This window comes from Pelophylax lessonae, assembly GCF_965119305.1.
Source record: "Pelophylax lessonae genome assembly, chromosome: 7".
NCBI lineage: Eukaryota > Metazoa > Chordata > Amphibia > Anura > Ranidae > Pelophylax > Pelophylax lessonae.
Genome location: NC_138774.1, coordinates 101,534,972 through 101,557,828, shown reverse-complemented (window position 1 = coordinate 101,557,828; position 22,857 = coordinate 101,534,972). Strand labels below are relative to the sequence as shown.

The 22,857-nt window shown below is 44.4% G+C and overlaps 1 protein-coding gene across 1 annotated transcript in view; it reads right to left on the bottom strand.

The window, feature by feature from the left end:
* LOC309559727 (leucine-rich repeat and fibronectin type III domain-containing protein 1-like protein) overlaps window positions 1-22,857 on the bottom strand; it is a 947,847-nt gene that overhangs the window by 356,819 nt on the left and 568,171 nt on the right.

Below are 22,857 nucleotides of genomic sequence, written 5' to 3'. Positions count from 1 at the left end.
GATGAAGGCGCAATGTAAGGTCCCCGAAACATGTTGGCTTTACCATCAGCAAAATGTTTGCAAAAAAAACTAATTTCAGATTCTAAACCTTTGTGGGATTCTTCAGTTTTCACACTCAAACATAATTTCTATAGTCCCAGTCCAGTTCCTTGGTTCATGAGAGCAGCCCACTCATTACCTTTATAGTCCATTGGGATACCACAGGTAATACAATTATTAGTACCCAAGTATATCTACCAAAGGTTCCAGCGCCAACTATTTACTACTTCAAGTCAACCTCCCGCATGACATCTTTTGGTTAATGGAAACACCAAAGCAACATATGTTCCATTCATGATCATATAATGAAATTCACAAATAAACCTAAAGTTCCAGAGCAGTGGGGTTGCAATATGCATGACCTCAGGTGCTCAGGGGCAGTTACCAATGTCTTTGTTTAATCTCAATTGCAGTGAATATGTGAAATATAGACAGCAGATTGGAGCGGCAGAAATGAAATCAATTTTTGACTTTTAAGCCACATTAATGTCACCTCATTAACAGGAAGGGTTGAGGTAATTGACAAATTGTTTTGGTTGCTCTGCCTAACATGCACTGCTGTTTCTTCATAACAAATCTTCACACAGCAAATTTTCTCCTACGTGCAAGCTAACGGTCTTTTCCTACAGCGCTTTGAGGATTTATCAACAATATTCACTTGAAAGGTGCAACCATATAATAATAAAGGTCATATGCAAAATCTTCAGAAAAAAAAAAAAAAAAAACACCATAATTCATACTTTTAAAAGCAAGCTGGTACTGCATCATTTAAACTGTATTTGAAAGAGTATGTAAACCCAACACTTCATATCCTTGATATGTGCTTGCTGTACCATGTACTTGTATAAAAATGTATCCTATTCGCTTTGTATTGCTTCCTTCGTGTGAAATCCCTGGTGTTCCTGCCAGTCCCTCTGCTTTCCTATTAAAAATGACCACACTAAGCAGGAAAGCACAGTGTGGTCAGTTATCTAGCTATGCTGGGCACTCACCCTGCTCTCCTCTAATGATCAGACTTATCCTGACATGCCCCCACTGCATAGCGTTTTCTCTTTCTATAGAGTTTTCTTGAACATTTAAGTTACAAAACATAGCATAAAAAAACTTCTTGAAGTTGTCAAAAAGATGTTAGACAGCTGGAACGTAGCTGTTGAGAATATAAAAACATCCAACAGTATAAGGGCTCTTTCACATGGGCGTTCCGAATGTCCGTATATCATCCTATTTTTTGGCGGATGATATACGGATGTAATGTATGTCAATGGCATTGCGGATGTCAGCGGATGACCAATCGCTGACATGCAATTTTCGTCCTTTCAGTTCGGTTCCCTTTTTTTGGAACGTAACAGAACCCTATTTTTTCTTCCGTTTAAAAAACGGAAAGGACGGTAAATCGGATGTCAGCGGTGTCATCCGCTGACATTCGCAATTGCATTGACATACATTATGTCCGTATATCATCCGCAAACGGATGGGATGATATGCGGACATACGGACCGGATGACACAAGTGTCATCCGTGTCCGTAAAAAAAAAAAGTGCCGGAGCGGATCGCAATACGGTCCGCTCCGTGTGAAAGAGCCCTTAGTATCAATGAGCTTGGTAAATTTGTTGCATGCCGTGGAACGATAAGCAGATCAAAAGATCAAGTCTGCCTAAACAGCATGATCTGTAACAAGGAAATAAGAGAGAAGGAAAGAGAAAAGAATGATGTTCAAAATAAGAAGGAGGGAAAGAGAGGTAAGGTAAGGGGGAGGGGAGTGAGCATCGGTAATGCCCAAAACCAGTTTCCCAAAGCTGGAATATTATAATGAGGAATAGCTCTCTATGGATGGGCATATTATATCTATGGGGTCCTAATACTCTGCATAGCTTTTTTAACTGGGAAGTTTAGTGTACTTCTGTTTCTCCTCCCCCAGCTCTTGAGAACAGAGTGAATGTGATCACTTACAAAAAAGGGAAAATTGCATTTACTGTATAATGTTTTTTTTTTTTTTAAAAACACAAATGTTTTGCCTTTCATTTATATTTTAAACTAAATAGGTTGTTTTACAAGGTGATCGTTTACAAGGCAATGTATTTGTGGATTGGGGGGGGGGGGGGGTTATACTTGGCGTCAGGTTTTTACTGCTATCTAGGACTTTATTAAAGAGATTTTCCCTCAATTCCTGTCCTGCTTACAGCTGTTTCAATCTGCAACAGGGGCACAGACAGAAATACAAATATCACTGGGGTTCTAGACTTTCGCTACTCTACGAAAGAAAATATTTTTTATTTCTGTCTTTGCTGATCTTGGAGAGTCCCTTGCTTCTTCTTTTCTAAAAAAAGAAAAAAAAAATGGAAACGTTGGCCCAAAACAACCCGTTTTTCTTATAAATAGATGTGCCTGCTGTCAGTACTGTATAAACTGTATTTAGCATCAGCTACATACAGTATACAGCACTGTGTTCCGGTAGTGGGATGGGGGCTTCCTGTCCCGTTACCAGAACAAAATCAAGTTGGTCTGAGCGCTGCTCAGCCATTTTTAGGAAACCTTGTCTTTGATCGATTAATACAGTACTTCCTCTGATTGGCTGAGGTGGAGATTGGGACGTCGTCTGCCCACCTTTCCACCAATCAGAGCAAGTCTTGTATTCAGTCATAAAATACAAGCCTTCCTATAAGTGGTGCTCAAATTGACTCGATTTTACTCCAGGAATAGGACAGAAAGTCCCTATCCCACTGCTGGAACAAAGCGGTGGATACTGTATGTAACTGATAATACATACAGTTTATACAGCCCTGACAGCAGGCACTTCTGTTAGTAAAGGAGATTATTCTATGGGCCAGCTTGGTCCAAACAAACTATTTAACTCATTGGAGCGGGCCTCACGCAAATATGCGGCCTCTCAGCAGGTGGAATATTTGTGTTCTATAGTGAAAATGCAGCTGCGCCGAGAGAGTGTGCGCCCTGTGCGCTCCCGACACAGTTACCGACAGCCAATGGAAAGCTCACGATCGCTGCTTGCAATTAGTAGCTTTCCAATCATGTGACCGCTGTGACAGCCAATCACGGCGGTCACATAATCATAACCCCCACCTCCTAAACCACTTAAAGGGCCAGGAGGCACCGGCTGCAAGGGGTTAAAGTCATAGTAAACCTGAAGTGAGGCTTCAAAAACTGGTTTCTACTTAGCTTGAAGTTGAAGTTGGATGTTTTAGTGAACCAGCATGGGCACAGCACTTGTTCACATTTCAAGAAATTGATATTCTAGCTCCTGCAGTTTTGGTCAGTTGGCCTTCATTTCCCATACAGATCAACTAAATGGGGACCTTCACACATAAAAACCTGCATGCATTAGCACACAATACAACGCACACACATTATGACTGAATATTAAGTCATGCACACTTCAATTCACAACACTGTTAGTGGAAAGCTGTTGAGCTGCTTTCGGTCGGCCTTAACACGAACATTAATGGTTGAATTAAGTGTTTATTTAGAAATAAAAGTGCAATACGGTATTTTGTGAACCTGAATGGCCTTCTTTTTGTTTCATAAGGCTTTTTGTAATCTATGGGTACCCATGTAACTGCAGCCCTGCAGAAAAAAAAAAAAAAAGAAAAAAAAAAAAAAGGTCTTATCAGATCACACAGAAACTAAACACATTTTAATAGGATCACAGCTTAACTGGCCTGGGTCACACAGAACGGCAGGATAAAAAAGGAACGCTGCTAACAGAGACAAATTATAGGGCGAGAGAAAATCTGCACATTTTCTTTCATTAAACCGCATTAAAAATCTACCGTACTTCTCCACCCCAATTATATTGTATTAAAAAGATAAGAATTGCACAGGCACAGCTAACAGGTTCTGCCAGCATCTGGTGATTGTGCTGCGCGGCGAGGAACACAAAATCCTTTAACAAGTGAGACTCACAAGGCAATCCATGTGCAGATGGAAGCAGGACAAGGCCTTTTTTGTGAACTTTGAAGACTGTGCTACGTATTTTAACAATACAACAATCTCCTTTTACAGTAAAGGTACAAGACATTTAATAAAGTGCATCTAAAGCTTAAATTAAAAACAGCGTTTTGGATTTAGAACTTATGTCAGGCTTTTATTGCCAGCTGTGCCCCTACTGTGGAGATTTACCCTCTTTATTTGTACTGTTGACCATTGTCACCCGGAATGTGATTCATTTTCACCCAGCAAACAGGCAATAAGAGGAAATCTTCTAATGGTGACACCCATTCCGTGATATCTGGCTAAAGCCTGGTACACAACTAGCCAACTTTCGGTATATGTCTACTGCTGCCTGTTCAAAAAAAGCCAGTACAATGACCAGCTTCTGTCAAACACAACGCTCTTACTGGAAAACCAGCATTCAACCACTGAGTGAGCACTGATCAGTGTATTCTGGCGAGGGGGGGGGGGGGGGAAGGTTGGTAAGTCCCCCCTGTCAGAATACAGTAGCGCAGTGGGAGAGATTTTGCATCACATTGTTAGGTTGATACAGGGATCTAGCCATTTTTTTCATAGCCCAACATTGGGTCTACCCAGTGTCTCTGTGTGTTGTGGTCAGCAGATAGTGCTGTTGCATTTGTCAGGAAAGAAGCGCAGAGTTCAACGTGGTGTGTGAGGAGTGTGGGAGATGCAGACTCTGACCCTGCCCTACTGAGACAGAGAGAGGTCCAGGGACTGAGAGCGGCGGTGGCGCAGGACATCTGGAGGAGCAGGAGTGACTGTGGACAGTGTCAACCCACTGAGTCTGACAGATGCTGACAAAATATCGGTATCGGCATTAAAAAAACGATATCGGTCAATCACTACTGGTGACCCTAGCATAGCGAAAAAACTTTTTAGCAAAAGGGAAAAAGTAACACGGCCATTCACTAAAATTAGAAGAGAAGTGGTTTAACCTTAAACTGCCTAAAGGGTTCTTTACCGCCAGAGCGGTAAGGATGTGGAATTCTCTTCCACAAGCAGTGGTGTCAGCAGGGAGCATTGATAGTTTAAAAAAACGATTAGATGAGCACCTTTAAGGACCACAACATACAGGGGTATACAATGCACTATTGACAAACACACACACACACATCATTGGTTGAACTGGATGGACTGGTGTCTTTTTTCAACCTCACTAACTATGTAACGATGTAATCCGCCAGCTGAACAAAGAAAAAAAAAAAAAAAAAAAGAATGTGTATACCCAGCTCATGAGAGGAATGTCTCTCACTTTGGAGAGATTTCCTCACACTTCCTGTTGCATCCCTGTGCCAAGAATTAAAGAGAAATCTCCTCAATAAGATAAGGGCAGCAAAAAAAAAAAATACACATGACTGGAATTTGCCCCTTCTCTACCAAAACTAAATAAAAAAATGTGCCCAAAGGAACATTTTAACCACTTGCCGTCTGCTCACTAGAGCTGTACTGCGGCAAAGTGGCTCTTGTAGGTCTGACGACGTAGACCTACGTCGGCAGACACTCCCCCTGGCGGCGCGCGCACGCCGCCGGAGGCTCTCTCCCGCTGTATTCAGTCACAGCGGGAGTCGGGGCAGGGGAGGAGCAGCGACGATCGCCGCTGCTCTTCCCCGATCATCGGGGAATCGAGTCTGGAGATCCGCCCGCTTGTGTATACACAAGAGGGCGGATCTCCTAAGTGACAGGCAGGGTCAGATTGCAGGGTTCAGCATAGCTGAACCTGCGATCTGTCCTTGTGTCACTCAGTCACCTCCCCCCACACATGTCAGTAAGCACCAGGCATACATTAACCCCTCCCTCTCCAATAAAATTAACCCCTTCCCTGCCAGTGTCATTTTTATAGTAACAGTGCATATTTATAGCACTGATTACTGTAGTAATGTCACTGGTAACCCCAAAAGTGTCAAAAATGTCAGTCAAGGGTCCGATCTGTCCGCCACAATGTCACAGTCCCGCAAAAAAAAAAAAAATCGCAGATCGCCGCCATTACTCGTTAAAAAAAAAAACACCAAAAACTACAGAAATCTTTCCCTTAGTTAGTAAACGCAATAACTTTTGTGCAAACCAATCAAAATACGCTTATTGCAGTTTTTTTTTACCAAAAATATGTAGCAGAAAACAAATTGGCCTAAAATGATAAAAAATTCTGATTTTTACATTTTTTTGGGGGGGAATTTCATATAAAAAAATTTGAAAAATATTGTTATTTTTGCAAAATTGTCGCTTTTTTTTTGTTTATAGCGCAAAAAGTAAAAATTGCACAGGTGATCAAATACCACCAAAAGAAAGCTCTGTTTGTGGGAAAAAAAGGACGTAAATTGCGTTTGGGTACGGCGTTGCATGACCACACAATTGTCAGTTAAAGTCGCACAGTGCCGAATCGCAAAAAGTGGCCCAGACGTAAGACAGCAAAATCCTCCGGTGGTTAAAATACTGTTTCACAACCAAGGTTTTTTGGAGCACAGGGGACCCCTGACTGGCTTAAAGCATCCCCATAACTGCACCTCTTCTTGGAAATTTCCCGGTCTGCAGTAGTCGGGACCTACAAATAGCGGTCTAAGGAATGAAAACTGGTGAACCAAACCGGAGACAGGGTCATGGCCAGCCAAGGCTTAATGATGCATGTGGGGAGTGAAGGCTGGTCCATGTAGTGTCTGGCCCAATCCAATAGAAGAGCTACTATAGCTCACATTGCTGAAAAATTTTAAGTGGAACTGCAGGCTAGATCTATCCATGTTTCATACAGCTTCCACCCCCTCTTAACTCCTATTCTTACTACCCTGTAGAAGGAAGATGCCTATACTTACCTATTCTCAGGATGCTTTGGTCTGGTCACATGATCCGCTCCCAGCGGCCGGCTTCAGGGGAGAGGAGGGACAGCCGACAACAGATGTCCCATAGTGACATCACCACTCAGGCATTCCATCTGTTGTCTGCACGCTCTCCTCTCCCCTGAAGGCGACCTCTGGGGAGATCATGTGATAGGACCAGAGCGTCCTCAGAACAGGTAAGTATATACATCTCCATTCTACAGGGTAGTTAGAATAGGAGTTAGGAGGAGGGTGGGAGCAGTTTTAAGGTTAGTTAGATCTCGACCTTAATTCCATGTTAATACTAGCTCCGAAAGAAAGGTGTCAGAGCACACAGTACATCTCAGTTTTTTTTGGTATGAGGATGTGTAGCCGCAGACCTGTCAGGGTGTCCATGCTGAAAAACATCCAGATTCAAAAGCACCTACCATGGGCACATAAGCATCAGAACTGAACCATGAACCACATTTTGTTTTACATCATGTGGATGGCTGGGTGTGTGGGTGTGCGTCGCATACCTGGGGAAAAGATGGCACCAGGATACACTATGGGAAGAAAGCAAGCAGGTGAAGGCAGTGACGTGTGCGTGGGTGCAGTAGCCCATTAATTTGACTGGGCTGCTGTTACTGAGGGAAAAGGTCCCTGACCCTTTTCTAAAACCACAACCACATGGAAACCTTGTAGTACTTTGTCACCATGCATTTCAGCACAAATGAAAATGTGCTGCATTTTCCAATGTGTGGGGGTGTCATTAAGAATTAACGGCTCCCCCAGACAACTGCCAAACAGCAGCATTAATGTGAACCTAGCCCAACTCAGTCCTGTCACACAGCGGATTTGGGGAAACTATTATGAATAAAGCTTTAGGTACATAAACCAAATACATTGTCAAATTAAAGTGACATTACCCTCAGTTGTTTAAGAACTTTAAGCAGCTGATTTCATCATTTACTGAGTTAACAGCTTCTTTATCTTTTAACCACTTGCAGACCGCCCCACACAGATTTACTGAGGCAGGGTGGCTCGGCTGCACATAATCATGTACATCTACGTGATTATGTGCACGCGGTTTCGCCGCCTGCCTCCCGTGATCTTCGGCAATACTGACAGCAGAGCCGTCTGGAATGTAAACAATGCAAGACAGATCTCCTGTCAGAGAGGCAGGGAAAGATTGTGTGATTCAGCTATGCTGAATCACCGATCTCTCTCTGCTTCTGTTAAATCCATCCCCAAAACAGTTAGAAAGCACATACAGGGAACACATTTAATCCCTTGATCACATCCAGTGTTAACCCCTTCCCTGCCGATTTCATTATTACAGTAACAGTGCGTATTTTTAGCACTGATTACTGTAGTAATGTCACCGGTCTCCCCAAAAGTGTCAAAAAGGTCAGTTGGGGGTCCGATCTGTTCACTGCAATGTTGCAGTCCCGATAAAACCTGATCACCACCATCAGTACTAATAAAAAATAAATAAATAAGAAGTCCATAAATCTATCCAATAGTTTGTAAGCTCTATAACTTTTGTGCAAACCAATTATTTTACGCTTTTGGATTTCTTTTTTTTTTACCAAAAATATGTAGCAGAATACAAATTGGCCTAAACTGATAAAAAAAGTTCAATTTTTAAAAATTTTTTATTGGGAATGTTTTATAGCAGAATGTAGAAAATATTGTTGTTTTTTCAAAATTGTCGCTCTTTTTTTATTTATAGCGCAAAAACTAAAAACCGCAGAGGTGATCAAATACCACCAAAAGAAAGCTCTATTTGTGGGAAAAAAAGGACATCAATTGTATTTGGGTGCGGCGTCGCAAGATCGCGCAATTGTTAGTTAAAACAACGCAGTGCTGAATCACATAAAATGGCCTGGTCATAAGGGGGTAAAACCTTCCAGGGCTGAAGTGGTTAATCTTTGCCCATGTTCCAGTGTAAGCCTGGTGTTATGATCACTGACCCAGATTTCCCGTTTCAGGGTGGCTCCTTTTTTTCTTGCAGCATTCTATATAGCCACCCTTGCATACAGGGGGCAGTGTTTTCCCATACTGTGTGCATCAATAGAAACACACAGCCACTCCCTTCTGCAAGCTAACAGACTAACGAACAGGATACTGCATCCTGCTAACTCTTTCCTGTGAAGACCAGATGTTCAGGGAAGCAGCACCAAGAGCCAGCAGCATTGAAAATTGTAAATGGAATGTGCTGGGGTAAGAACTGTAACACAGTTTGCTTGGGAATGTTTATTTTATTATACTCAATGGGGTTGATTTACTAAAGCAAATATACTGAGGATTGCCAGTTCAGTTGCTCCAGAGCTTAGTAAATGAGGTAAAACTTCACTTTGGGAAGAATACTCCATCACATTCAAGGAAATTAAAAAAAAAAACAGCACTTTTGCTTGTACATGATTGGATTATAGAAACCAGCAAACTTCCGCTCATTTCAGAGCTCCCCCTCAGATCTAGAACAAATGCATAGTGCACAGTATACAGTGCATCAGGAAAGTATTCACAGCGTTTCACATTTTCCACATTTAGTTATGTTACAGCTTTATTCCAAAATTGATTAAATTCATTATTTTCCTCATAATTCTGCAAACAATACCCGATAATGGCAACATGAAAGGAGGTTGTTTGAAATCTTTGCAAATTTATTAAAAATAAAAAACAAAACAAATTCCATTTACATATGTATTCACATGCTCAATACTTTGTTAAAGCACCTTTGGCACCAATTACAGCCTCAAGTTTTTTTCTTGAGTATGATGCTACAAGCTTGGCACACCTATTTGGTGTAGTTTCTCCCATTCTTCTTTGCAAAACCCCTCAAGCTCTATCAAGTTGGATAGGGTGTGCCGGTGCACAGCCATTTTTATCTCTCTCCAGAGATGTTTACTTGGGTTCAAGTCCAGGCTCAGGCTGTGCCACTCAAGGACATTTGCAGAGTTGTCCCATAGCTACTCCTTTGTTATCTTGGCTATGTGCTTAGGGTTGTTGTCCTGTTGGAAGATGAACCTTCGCCCCAGTCTGAGGTCCAGAGTGCTCTGGAGTAGGTTCTCATCAAGGATGTCTCTGTACATTGATGCTCTCATCTCCCTCAATCCTGACTAGTCTCTAAGTTCCTGCTGCTGAAAAACATCCCCACAGCATAATTCTGCCACCACGATGCTTCACTGTAGGGATGGTATTGGCTAGGTAATGAGCAGTACCTTGTTTCCTCCAGACATGATGCTTGCCATTCAGGCCAAAGAGTTTAATCTTTGTTTCATCAGACCAGAGAATTTTGTTTCTCATGGTCTGAGAGTCCTTCATGTGCCTTTTGTCAAACTCAAGGCAAGCTGTCATGTGCCTTTTAGCGAGGAGTGGCTATAGTCTGGTCACTCTACCATACAGGCCTGATTGGTGGACTTCTGCATAGATGGATGTTTTTCCGGAAAGTTCTCCTCTCTCCACAGAGAAAAGCTGGAGCTCTGTCAGAGTAACCATCGGGTTCTAGGTCACCTCCCTGACTAAGGCCCTTTTCCCTCGATCGCCGGGCAGCCCATTCTAGAAAGAGTCTTGGTGGTTCCAAACTTTTTCCATTTATGGATGATGGAGGCCACTGTGCTCTATGGGACCTTCAACGCTGCAGACTTTTTCTGTACCCTTCCCCAGATCTGTGCCTCCATACATTCCTGTCTCGGAGGTCTACAGACAATTCCTTGGACTTCATGGCTTGGTTTGTGCTCTGACATGCTCTGTTAACTGTGCGACCTTATATACTATATAAACAGGTGTGTGCCTTTCCAAATCATGTCCAATCAACTGAATTTACCACAGATGGACTCTAATCAAGTTGTAGAAACATCTCAAGGATGATCAATGGAAACAGGATACACCTGAGCTCAATTTTGAGTGTCATGGCAAAGGCTGTAAATACTTACGTACATAGGATTTTTTCGTTTTTTTATTTGTAATAAATTTGCAAAGATTTGCAAAGATTTTAAACAAACTTCTTTCACGTTATTTGTTTATACAAACATAAATTGTTTGTAGAATTTTGAGGAAAATAATGGATTTGATCTGTTTTGGAATAAAGCTGTAACATATCAAATTGTGGAAAAAGTGAAGTGCTGTGAATACTTTCCGGATGCACTATATTTGCCTTTTGGTAAATCAACTTAACCATGTTCAGCTAAAAAACACTGAGATTTTAATACTGCTTGAAAAAGCATCACTCATTTTTTTTCCATCTTCTAGGAGTTTAGCTTTAATGCAACCCATCAATCCACATTTAGTGAATGTACATTTATTCTTTGCCCTCTCTCTGTAGCACACAATTTTTACATAACCTGATTAAACAACAAGCATATTTCCTCATAATAAATAAGAGCAAAAATATGTAAGCACTTAAAATACTTTATAAGTCTCCTTTAGTTCTGAAAGCAGAGTTTGTAGTGTGTAATGGCTAATTTCTCCAGTATTATACAAGGGTGGAAGAAGCACAGTTACACATACATGGGTTGCTGTGAGATACTATAAACAGTTTTTATTTTCCTACACTTTTATAAATGAGGCCCATAATGTGCGGTTTTAGCTTTAGGTTTAATCTGCATTCTTTTCACTGGAAAACTGATGGCGTCGTCTACCCATCTAATGAGACAAGGAGGGACTCATTTCAAGCCATTTAGCAACACAATTAGATGCCCATCTATTAAAAATCAGACAGCTTCTCATTTACAAAAGTATATGCAACAATTTTTGAGTTTGCATCCCCTGTGTCTAAAAACCTGGCCAGCCAGCTGAGACGGAAAAGTTCTGCAGCAGAATTACCATTGTAGATTAGACAGATTTGCAATCAAACCCACACAATTATGAAGTGGTCAAGGGCTGGTTTTATGCTGTGGCAGCGCTACTTTAGGGCTGCAGAAAGGAGAATTTGTGAATCAAGTCATGGCCTTATAGTAAATCTGTCTCACTGCTCCTTTTTTGGCATTTGCCTTGCTGTGCAACAGATTTTATAGATGTCCTTCAGTTCAGAAATTAATTCAGATTATCATTTAACAGGGAAGAACCACATTGCAAATCATTTTTAGAATATGAGTGAGCAGGGCTTTTTTTTCTCAGAAAAAAGGTGCAGAAACTCAACCACGACCCCCCCCCCCCCCCCAAAAAAAAAAAAACGGTCACAATTTCACTAACAGTGGTAGGGTCTCAAAGGGGTATCAAATACCAGGAGTACATTATGTACAGAGTGCAGAGTTCAGGGGTGTGCTACGTACATAGTGCAGAGTTCAGAGGTGGGCTACACACAGAGTGCAGAGTTCAGAGGTGGGCTACACACAGAGTTCAGAGTTCAGAGGTGGGCTACGTACATAGTGCAGAGTTCAGAGGTGGGCTACACACAGAGTGCAGAGTTCAGAGGTGGGCTACACACAGAGTGCAGAGTTCAGAGGTGGGCTACACACAGAGTGCAGAGTTCAGAGGTGGGCTACACAGAGTGCAGAGTTCAGAGGTGGGCTACGCACAGAGTGCAGAGTTCAGAGGTGGGCTACGCACAGAGTGCAGAGTTCAGAGGTGGGCTACGCACAGAGTGCAGAGTTCAGAGGTGGGCTACACACAGAGTGCAGAGTTCAGAGGTGGGCTACACACAGAGTGCAGAGTTCAGGGGTGGGCTACACACAGAGTGCAGAGTTCAGGGGTGGGCTACACACAGAGTGCAGAGTTCAGGGGGGTGCTACGTACAGAGTGCAGAGTTCAGAGGTGGGCTACACACAGAGTGCAGAGTTCAGGGGTGCGCTACGTACATAGTGCAGAGTTCAGGGGTGGGCTACGTACATAGTGCAGAGTTCAGAGGTGGGCTACACACAGAGTGCAGAGTTCAGAGGTGGGCTACACACAGAGTTCAGAGTTCAGAGGTGGGCTACGTACATAGTGCAGAGTTCAGAGGTGGGCTACACACAGAGTGCAGAGTTCAGAGGTGGGCTACACACAGAGTGCAGAGTTCAGAGGTGGGCTACACACAGAGTGCAGAGTTCAGAGGTGGGCTACACAGAGTGCAGAGTTCAGAGGTGGGCTACGCACAGAGTGCAGAGTTCAGAGGTGGGCTACGCACAGAGTGCAGAGTTCAGAGGTGGGCTACGCACAGAGTGCAGAGTTCAGAGGTGGGCTACACACAGAGTGCAGAGTTCAGAGGTGGGCTACACACAGAGTGCAGAGTTCAGGGGTGGGCTACACACAGAGTGCAGAGTTCAGGGGTGGGCTACACACAGAGTGCAGAGTTCAGGGGGGTGCTACGTACAGAGTGCAGAGTTCAGAGGTGGGCTACACACAGAGTGCAGAGTTCAGGGGTGCGCTACGTACATAGTGCAGAGTTCAGGGGTGGGCTACACACAGAGTGCAGAGTTCAGAGGTGGGCTACACACAGAGTGCAGAGTTCAGGGGTGGGCTACACACAGAGTGCAGAGTTCAGGGGTGGGCTACACACAGAGTGCAGAGTTCAGGGGGGTGCTACGTACATAGTGCAGAGTTCAGAGGTGGGCTACACACAGAGTGCAGAGTTCAGGGGGGTGCTACGTACATAGTGCAGAGTTCAGGGGTGGGCTACACACAGAGTGCAGAGTTCAGAGGTGGGCTACACACAGAGTGCAGAGTTCAGGGGTGTGCTACGTACATAGTGCAGAGTTCAGAGGTCGGCTACACACAGAGTGCAGAGTTCAGGGGGGTGCTACGTACAGAGTGCAGAGTTCAGAGGTGGGCTACACACAGAGTGCAGAGTTCAGGGGGGTGCTACGTACATAGTGCAGAGTTCAGGGGTGGGCTACACACAGAGTGCAGAGTTCAGAGGTGGGCTACACACAGAGTGCAGAGTTCAGGGGTGTGCTACGTACATAGTGCAGAGTTCAGAGGTCGGCTACACACAGAGTGCAGAGTTCAGGGGGGTGCTACGTACAGAGTGCAGAGTTCAGAGGTGGGCTACACACAGAGTGCAGAGTTCAGGGGGGTGCTACGTACATAGTGCAGAGTTCAGGGGTGGGCTACACACAGAGTGCAGAGTTCAGAGGTGGGCTACACACAGAGTGCAGAGTTCAGGGGTGTGCTACGTACATAGTGCAGAGTTCAGAGGTCGGCTACACACAGAGTGCAGAGTTCAGCCTTCTTCCACAGCTGCTTAGTTCGGCATCCCCCATCCACATCTCACTTGTATCCCTCTTCTTCCCTAGTACCCCCCCTCACACTGTAGTTGGCGTCAAATCTCTCATTTGCAGGGAGGTCATCCAGTGGGGGTGTCAGCATTCACACTGCACCCCAGGCCCCAGCATTTCCTTTGTCCCCATACTGCACTTGGAAAATACAGGAAGCCACACCTCTGTGTTTATGAGTAAAGGTGGTGAGCAGGGACAGAGGGCCTGAGTCAAGGGTGGTGGAACTGAGTTCCACCAAGTTCCAGCTGAAGAAAAGCCCTGTGAGTGAGAGAGAGAGAGCTGGACAAATGTTTTAGGCAGGTGTGAAGAAACCCCGTAAAGTAAGAATGCTGTCAAAAATATACATATTAATTGTTTATTTTTATCAATTTACAAAACGCTAAGTGAACAGAAGAAAAATCTAAAATCAAATCAATATTTTTTGTGACCACCCTTTGGCTTCAAACCAGCATCAATTCATCTAGGTACACTTGCACACCGTTTTTGAAGGAACTCAGCAGGTAGGTTGTTCCAAACATCTTGGAGAACTAACCACTGATCTTCTGTGGATGTAGGCTGCCTCAAATCCTTCTTTCTCTTCATGTAATCCCAGACAGACAGACAGACAGACAGACAGACAGAAGAATTTCAGGCAGCCTACATCAACAGAAGATCTGGAACAACCTACCTGCCAAGTTCCTTCAAAAACGTGTGCAAGTGTACCCAGAAGAACTGAAGAATTGATGCTGGTTTGAAGGCAAAAGGTGGTCACACCTTCTGTTCATTTGCTATGTTTTACTAATTTTGTTAATTGCTAAAAAAAAAAAAACTATTAACATTTCTATTTCCTGAAAGCTTTCTTTATTTACAGCATATTTTCACACCTGCCTAAAACTTTTGCACAGTACTATACATATATACACATGCACACACATAATATAGCATTAGATTATAGAAAGTCAGCTGGTGCCCTGTATGATAACACTGCCCAAAGGAGCATAAAACCCAGATAATGCCTGTTATTAAGGCATTTATGAGAAGATAAACATCTGCTTTAAGATTAGGCAGTAGAGTGGAACTATGGATTTAATTGACTGTAAAACGAAATGGCTTGTTTTTGCTTGTATGCTAACAAAGATGTAACATTGGCTGTAATCTCTAGCCATGTGGGGAAAAATTTAGACTAGCTGGATTAAAATGTATATTGTGTGTTAGGATTATTAAATACACAAAAGCATAACATACGATGTCAAGCTAGCCACACACATTTGTGTGAGTCCCAGGAGAGCTTCCTTTTCTATCTACATAGTTCACAATATTGCTAGAAAGCTTACGGGAACTGAAGAAGGTTCCTGGAAAGTTCCCCAATAAAAACAAATTTTCCCTGCACCACAAATATTTAAAGAGTTAAGGCCCGTACACACGTACCGATCGTCGGCATACAAACGTCGGCGGACGAAAGATCTGCCGATTGTACGCTTGTTAGTAAGGTGCCTCCGACAGCTGTCTGCGCACATTCTGCGGACAAGAGTCTTTCTTGCAAGCATTAAAATTTTTGTATGCCGACACCAGAACGGACGATTGTTCGCCAGTCAGTACAGAATTCTGCCGACAGACCGCAGATTTGCAAGACTGGGCATGCTCAGGAAAGAAAAAACACAGGGAAAGTTAACCATTACATGACATCACTTCTGCAGTCGGCTGTAGCGGCGGACAAAATTCTTGGGCAGTCTTTGCACTTTTCAACAGACACCGACATCCCGGGGAGAAAAGACGAACGTTTGTATGCCAACGATCGGTACGTGTGTACGGGGCTTTACTCCACTTTTGTTGAGAAAAAAAATCCCTCTGGGTAATCAATGTACATTGCATGGAATTTAACAAACTTTGTATAGGATTCCAACATTTTGATGCTGTAAAGAAATAGTGGTTTGTTTCAACTGACTATTCTGAATAAGATTTTTTTTTTTTTTCACAATAAGATTAACTTGTTCGTTACAATTACCTTTCTGTGTTTTCAAGAGGAAGTAAACTCTTAACTTTTTTTTCCCCCTGCAAAGTAAATGCATAATATGCTAGTAAACGGTGCAAGTTTAGGAGATATTTACAGCCCCTATAGGTAAGCCTTAATAGAGGCTTACCTATAGGTAAAAGTCATTAAAGTGGGTTTACAACCATCCAACATATTGGTGTGACCTACTAGGAAACACTGGGTATATTTATTGAACACAGCAATAAAAGGCAAGACAAAAATATTAAATTAAATGTAAAAATGGATTTTTGTAAAATCTTACCGTAAAATCCTTTTCTCTTAGCTCATCGACAGGCGTAGTCCTCGGTGATACACCACCTTCGGGTTATGTTACCTCCGCAGGAGCAGGACTAGACAGGAAATTAAAAAGCTCTGGCCACACCCTAGGGGCAGTCCCAGAGGGTATATCCTCTCTCTCTCTGCCTCAGCAAATCAGTTATGTGAAAAAGCAGTGCTTAGAGAATTTAACCCAACCCAACTCCAAAACAGAGGGGCGGGGACTACGTCTGTCGATGAGCTAAGAGAAAAGGATTTTACGGTAAGATTTTACAAAAATCCATTTTTCTCTAGCGCTCATCGACAGACGTAGTCCTCGGTGATACACCATCTTCGGGACGTCCCAGAGCAGTATCACAACTGAGGGGTGGGAAAATGGAAATCAAATCCCAATCTAGAAGGCCCAACCGGTGCCAACTAGAAGTTTACAATGCTCATCCTTAATGATGAGACTCAACCAAAAAATTTTCAAACAGAAAAAAACCCTCGAGGTAGACCACCGGTCTCCTCAAATTGCGGCCTGCAAAACCTTGCGGCCAAATGAGGCATCCGCCGATGCCGTCACATCAATTTTATAGAATTTTGTAAAGGTATGTACCGACGACCAGGTGGCCGCCTTACATACCTGGACCACTGACGCCTGATGGCGAAAGGCCCAGGAAGTACTGAGCGCTCGAGTGGAGTGCGCCCTAACAGGGAACGGAGGACTCTGACCCTTAATAGAATAAGCCTGTACCACCGTCTGTCTAATCCATTTGGCAATGGTTGCGGCAGATGCAGGCAAACCCTTTCTGGGGCCATCCGTGATCACAAAAAGTGAATCCGTCTTACGGAATGATTCCGTAGCTTTCAGGTATACCCTGATTGCCCGAACCACATCTAAGGAATGCAACGCATGTTCCCGATGATGCTTGGGCTGAGGACACAAGGAAGGTAGTACAATATCTTCATTCAGATGAAAATCTGAAACCACCTTAGGAAGAAAAGATGGCTTAGGATGAAGTACTACCTTATCCCTATGAATCACTAGGTATGGGGACTGGCATGATAATGCAGCCAGTTCTGACACCCTGCGAGCAGAAGTAATAGCCACCAAGAAGGCCACCTTCTGGGATAAAGTAAGCAAGGGAATCTCCCTGATGTTTTCAAAAGGAGGTTTCTGTAGAACCGACAAAACCAAATTAAGATCCCAGGGCGGTAAGGGCGCGCGGACTGGAGGAGCCAGGTGCCGCACCCCCTGGATGAAATTCCGCACCAAGGATTTGGTACCTAACGGCTTCTGAAAGAAGATTGCTAATGCTGAAACTTGACCCTTGATGGTGCTCAAGGCTAGCTTCTGCTCAACCCCTTGTTGCAAAAAGGCCAATATTCGAGACACCGAATAGGTACGTGGAGGAAATCCTAAAGATTCGCACCACGCAATATAAGTCTTCCATGTGTGATAATAGACTTTGCTGGAAGTCGCTTTCCTTGCTTTAATAAGGGTAGGAATGACAGAAGTAGACAAACCTCTGTCCTTCAGTACTTGGGTCTCAATGGCCAGGCCATTAAAACCAGCGACTGTAAAGCACGAAGGTAACTTGGTCCTAGAGACCACAGACACTCCCTGAGACGAAGTTCCCACGGAACGTCTGCGACTAGCATGTCCAAGTCGGCCAGGCCGGCTTGAGGAGGCCAGCCTAGAATTTCTAGGACCACTGGCGCTGATTGGATCTGAACCAGGCGTCCCTAGAGCTATCTGGCCCCGACCATCCGAGAAAGTCTGGTCGTTTTCTGTTTCCACACATTTATCAGATACCTGATAGTTATCAGGAAGGGTGATCTTTTCTGGTTGAACCTCAGGGACCGAAGTCACCCGACTAGAGGCTGCTTGGCCTATCTGGTCAACCAGATCCGATTCCTGTGAGGTATCGGGACTAATCTTAGGAAAGGGTAAAGGAAAAGATCTATTCAGGGAACGGTAACTACCGCTTCCTGTGGTACTTAAATGTTGGAAGGGAAGAATCGCACCGGTAGTAGTGGTTGATGCTCGATCTGATGTCCTGAATACCGGTGAAAACGTCCCCCCACCCTGAAACCGGGTGGGGGCGCACCTTCAGGCTGTGTACTCCTTTGCTTCGGGTCTGGCTGGGTTGGTCCTCTGCTTGTCCGACCAGCCCTTCTTGAATCCTCCTGGAGGAGTCTTGCCTTTCCCGCTAGTACCAGCCGGGCGCCCTTTATGGGCGGTAAAGAAAGGTCCTCGCTTGTTGCGAGGTCCCTTAGCTTTTGCAGCCTGTGGCAAGAAAGTGCTCTTGCCCCCAGTGGCATCCTTAATGATTTCATCTAGGTTGGCCCCAAATAGACGATTCCCCTGAAAGGGGAGATTGGTCAAGGTCTTTTTGGAACCTAGGTCAGCTGACCAGCATTTTAACCACAGCACACGTCTGAGGATCACTGCTAACTTAGATGCATGCCCTAATAAGGGAGTTGTGTCCAAGGCTGCGTCACAGATAAACCGTAGCCCTTGTATGATCTGTTCCATCAAATCAGATGTCTCCTGGGGAATATCTTTTCCCCTAAGATCTTGGCGTACCATTTTCGCCCATTCCATAAGTGTCTGGGAAACTAGACCAATAACAATTACTGGTCTAAATGCTGACCCTATCAGAGAAAAGATAGTGCGGGACTCTGCTTCTATCTTTCGATCCACCGGATCCTTAAAGGACGAAGTGTCCTCCACTGGAATAACCGTGGCTTTATTCAGCCTGGAAATAGGCGGATCCACGACTGGTGGTACCGTCCATTTCTTAATGATGGATTCCTCAAACGGATAGCGTCTAGCAATACGCTTGGAAATAGTAAAGGTACGTTTAGAATGCTCCCATTCTCCTTTAATCTGATTACCAAAACATTTAGGTACCGGAAAAGCCTTCGCCATCTTGATGGGCTTATTAGTACCGAAAGGCCTCTCTGTTTCAGTTGCCTCTGCCGGTAAAGCCTCAAGTTTTAAGGTTTCTTGCACTGCCACAACTAGTGCGTCCACCAATGCTTCTTCCTGAATTATAGCAGGAGAAGAAGCGTCCTCCTCACTGTCTGAGGGGGCTTTACCTGGGATAACAGCCCTTGCAGAGGAACCTGCAACTGCCGTGACCATCTCTGAATCTGAGTCAGAGGTGTCAGATGGTATAGGGGTAGGCGGGGGTCGCTTCCTTGACCCCCGTCCCTGACAGGCCGCCTCCACCCGAGCCACCATAGACTCCAAAATTGCTGTAAATGATTCTATACTCTGTGCACCGGCGGGTCCCGAGGCCCCCTCGAGGGAAACAGGTGGGGGAATATGTGTGGCAGGGTCCATGATAACTCCAGTTACTTCCTGGATAATATAATTCAAAAGAAAAAAAACTTTTTTTTTTTTTTCTGACCCCCAGCGCCACAAAAAGCCCCTTAGTGTTACCTGCTAGGGATCCCTATCGATCGAGAGAGAGAGAGATAGACCCCCAGGCTCACCACTTGATGCTCAGAGTTAAACTGCAACAGCTTACAGCGCTGTCTTGACAAACAGGAAGTCTTTTGGCTGGCTGCCCAGGAAGAAGGGAGGCGGCTCCGCCCCTCTGCACGCCTTCCGGCGCCTCCCCCAAGCTCCACGAGGTGTAGGATCACCTCAAACATGGCCGCCCCCATGCTGGAGACACGAGGCTACGCCAAAATGGCGGCTCGTGCGATCCAGCAAAAAAAATGGCGGCGGCCTGTGCTGACTAGCGGTGTGCTGCAGGGCACACAACACTCTCTCTGCATGGGGATATGGCGTGGTTGGCGGTACCGGCCCTGGCGGACCGCATGGCCGTTCGGGAGGCCTGCTAATAGCTGGAGATCTGATTTGGAAGGCAGTCTACATGTCCGTGGCTTCTGACTGGTAGGTAGCTTATACTTAACCCATAAGATTCCCAGAATGCCACAGATTACATCTTTAAAACATGTATACAATAGATTGTTAGCTCCCAAACCAAGCCTCCTGGCTTTTTGCACACATAAAATCACACTCAAAGTAGGAGGATTTGTGACATGTTATAGGATAGAAAGAACTCTTTCTTACCATACAGAGAGGGGCCCGCGTTCACCACAAAACCCGTCAGGGAAAAAGGGGGAACATACTACTCACCATACCGGAACCAGGCGGGCACCAACTCCTGACAGTACCCCTCTCCACCGGGGCGGGAGGGCTGTCGACCGATACGGACGCCGTGACTCATGGTCTTTGGCGTTTCAGCGAGACGTTTAACTCGCGGGTTCAGTCCTTTTAATGGGACTTTGTCACGGCCGACCCAGCGCGGAGCTATGGCCTGCACGCGCTCGTAGGCTGAACTGGGGTGACCACCGGATCTCAACATCCAGCCCGTCGCCCAGTTCAGCTTTCTTGCTTGAAGATCTCACAGGAACACTGGAGAAAAAAAGCTGTCTAAAAATCCTTTTAGAAAAAAATTCTTGCCAGGACCTAAGATCCCAGCAAGGTATCTAGGTCCTTACTCCTAACTAGACAGAAAATAACTGATTTGCTGAGGCAGAGAGAGAGAGGATATACCCTCTGGGACTGCCCCTAGGGTGTGGCCAGAGCTTTTTAATTTCCTGTCTAGTCCTGCTCCTGCGGAGGTAACATAACCCGAAGGTGGTGTATCACCGAGGACTACGTCTGTCGATGAGCGCTAGAGAAAGGTAATTTTTTCTATTTTAAAATAAAAAAAGATCTAATCTGCTCTGTGCTATGGTATGGCACAAGGCAGTGGTCCCTTACCTCATTTTCTGGAGTCCCCCACTGGCGCTGTCGACAGCTTCTTCCTCCTGATTGCCTCTTCAGCAAACTCTGTGCTGAGGGGGCACCAGAGTGAGCATGCTCCCGAGCCAGGCTGCATTAGGATAGAAAAAAAAAAACTTCCTACTACAGCGTCTAACCAGTAGTGGGGAGTTTTTTTTTTTTTTTTTTTACCTTAATGCAGGAAATTCATTAGGATAAAAAGTTTTTTTACTGTATTACCACTTTAACAGCCAGAACCTTCTGTACTAGGCACATACCAAACATGTTGTAGAATACGTACACACAAGCCTATTAACAGGCAAACATCCCTATTCAGGACAAACATCTAATTCTTAACCACTTGCCGACCGCCTCACGACTATCTACGTCTCTTGCCTGTGAGGCTCTAGGGGGCGAGCGCACGGCGCCAGAGGTGCGCTACCGCCCCCGCTCGCTCCCTAACATCTCTGCGCGTGTGACCGGCGGACCCGATGTCCGCCGGTCACTCGCGATCGTCGGGTGGAGAGGGAGAAAGGCAGGCGGCTGATGTAAACAAAGCCGCCTGCCATTCTCCCCTGTGTAATGACAGATCATACGGTTCTGCTATGCAGGATCGTATTTCTTTGTTGTTACACGAAAAGCCACACCCTTTTACAGTTAGAAACACACCCCTAGGGACACACTTAACCCCTCCTTCTCCAATAAAGTTAACCCCTTCCCTGCCAGTGTCATTTTTACAGTAACAGTGCATATGTATAGCACTGATTACTGTAGTGATGTCACTGGTAACCCCCAAAGTGTCAAAAATTTCAGTCAAGGGTCCGATCTGCCCGCCGCAATGTCGCAGTCCCGCAAAAAAAAAAAACGCAGATCGCCGCCATTACGCATTAAAAAAAAAAAAAACAACAAAAATGACAAAAATCTTTCCCTTAGTTAAACGCAATCAAAATACGCTTATTGCGATTTTTTTGTACCAAACATATGTAGCAGAAAACAAATTGGCCTAAAATATTAAAACATTTTGATTTTTACATTTCTTTTTTTGGGGAATTTCATATAAAAAAAATGTGAAAAATATTGTTATTTTTTCAAAATTTACGCTCTTTTTTTGCTTATAGCGCAAAAAGTAAAAATCGCACAGGTGATCAAATACCACCAAAAGAAAGCTCTGTATGTGGGTAAAAAGGAGGTCAATTTAGTTTAGGTACAGCATCGCACGACTGCCCAATTGTCCGTTAAAGTCACGCAGTGCCGAATCGCAAAATAGGGCCTGGTCAGGAAGTGGGTAAAATCTTCAGGGGCTTAAGTGGTTAAAATGGAATTGAAGTAATTGTAGTAAAGACTATGACCAGGCAGGCAGGTATCACAGAAGAGAATTGCAATGTTTCTTATGCGATAAAAAACACCTATTGCCTGCTTGCAGTCTTCTGTATGTAAACTGAGGTGCATCATCCTGCACCGGCCAATGGAGATGGCCAAAGACTGGCACCGAATGAGAAGAAGCCAGAGTCGGTAAGAGTCCTGGACCATTAGATAGGAAGTAAGTATAATGTCTTTAGTTCCGCTTTAAGCGCAGTAAGCCAAGGTAATATTATATGTTTGGTTAGGTAGACATATTCCATATTAATATTATGCTGTTTTATTCAGCCAGCATGTGGTGCTTCAGTCACCTTTCACATCATTAACTTGATTATTTTTCAGCTCTGTCACAAGAACTCTATTTGTTTCCTAAACTTTATGACATCATCAGAGCAGAGACTCATCCTTTATCAGAATTCAAATCCCAAGTTCCCTGCTGATTGCAGTTAT